General features: G+C 40.2%; 1 pseudogene; it reads left to right on the top strand.

Moving 5' to 3' along the window:
* The first annotated feature begins 466 nt into the window (after nt 1-466).
* Nucleotides 467-1,207, top strand: LOC110303993 (proteasome subunit alpha type-6 pseudogene; annotated as a pseudogene).
* Nucleotides 1,208-1,835: the final 628 nt, after the last annotated feature.

The following is a 1,835-nucleotide window of genomic DNA, read 5'->3' as shown; positions in this document are numbered from 1 at the left end:
ATAACTGGGAACAATTTTGCAAACACACATAACTGGCACCAAGTGTCCATTTCAAAGCAGACAGAGATGTTGCTTGTTAAAAAAATCTTTTATCTCTCCATATATGACTTAGTTATTACAGAAGATAAGTGAGTTCAAGCACTTCAGAAGTCTACAGTTCTTTGGAGTGCCACTAAACAGAAGCTGGTGGTGGCTCAGTAGGTATAATGCTTGCTGGGACACATTTGAGAGCCTAAGTTTGCATCCCCAGAACCCATGTAAAACTGGACAAGGTACCACATCTCTACAACACCAGTATTACTACAAAGAAATGGAGACTGTAGCAGGGCAATCACTGGAAGTTCACAGGTCAGTGAGCGTGTCACTGAGGAGGCAAACAGAAGTCTCTGTTTAAGACCAAGTAGGGTTTGTGTGCCTGGTATGAGTGCTATGGAGTACACACTGTGTTTGAAATAGTGGGAATACCATGTCCTATGGTTCCAGTGCTGGTTTTGACCTTCACATTACTATTTTCTCTCCTGAGGGCCAACTCTACCAAGTAGAATGTGCTTTTAAGATTATTAACCAGGGTGGACTTACATCTGTCACTGTCAGAGGAAAGGACTGTGCAGTTATCGTCACACAGAAGAAAGTACCTGTCAAATTGCTAGATTCTAGCATGGTGAGTAATTTGTTCAGGATGACTGTAAGCATTGGCTGTGTAGTGACAGGAGTGACAGCTGACAGTAGATCCCAGGTACAGAGGGCACACTGTGAGGCAGATAATTGGAAATACAAATATGGTTATGAGATTCCTATGGGCATGCTATAAAAGAATTGCTGATATTTCTGAAGTCAACACACAGAATGCTTAGATGAGGCTGCTTGGTTGCTGTATGATTTTAATTGGTATAGATGAAGAACAAGGTCCTCATGTGTTCGAGTGTGACCCTGCAGGCTGCAACTGTGACTTTAAAGCCCATAGCAGCAGGAGTTAAACAAACAGAGTCAACCAGCTTCCTCAAAAAAAAAAAAAAAGTGAAAAAGAAATTTGATTGGACATTTGGACAGCAGAAACTGCAATTCCATGCCTGTCTACTGTTCCATTGATTAATTTCAAACCTTCAGAAATAGAACTTGGAGTAGTTACAGTGAAAATCCAAAATTAAGGAGTCTTACAGAAGAAGAGATTGATGTTAACCTTGTTGCTTTAGCAAAGCGAGACTGAACACTCTTATCAGCTTACCAGATCCATTATGCCACGTACCTATGTGTTTGGTAACAATAAACTGACACCATAGAGGCCCTGGATTGAAGATGGAGCCTCCCCTACTCCTCCTGCCACTGACTGGTTAGAACCCTGTATAAATAAAAATGGTGCTTTTGAAGCAAAAAAATTTAAAAATTAAAAAAAAAAAAAAAGCAAAAAGACCAAGTAGAAAGACATGCTGTATATGTTCAGGCACTCTCAAAATATGCATGCACATACCATACACCCATATACACACACACATATGTACATACTCACTAATTTCCCTAAATGCAACAGGGGCATGTAATTTGCATGCCATACAGGGAGAGATGGTCAGGTCGTCCTTGGCTAGAGAAAGTTTGTAAGAAATGAAGCCCATCAGTACCAGAATGTTTCAGTCTAAGATTTTAGCTCTTCGTCTCTTTCCTCTTCTGATATTTCTGAAAACTATCTCAGGCTAGGAAAAACAATGAGAAGCTGCCAGTATTACCCACACCATTCTGTGTCCTTTGACCTAAAGCAGTGAGGTTTTGGTTGGTTGGTTGGTTGGTTGGTTGGTTGGTTGGTTTTTTTGGAACAAATAAAATACTCTGTTTTTGAATAA

This window comes from Mus caroli, unplaced genomic scaffold (genome assembly GCF_978045245.1).
Source record: "Mus caroli unplaced genomic scaffold, Mus_caroli_1 scaffold_9, whole genome shotgun sequence".
NCBI lineage: Eukaryota > Metazoa > Chordata > Mammalia > Rodentia > Muridae > Mus > Mus caroli.
The sequence above is the reverse complement of the archived record's forward strand: the minus strand, read 5'-3'. Positions and strand labels throughout refer to the sequence as shown.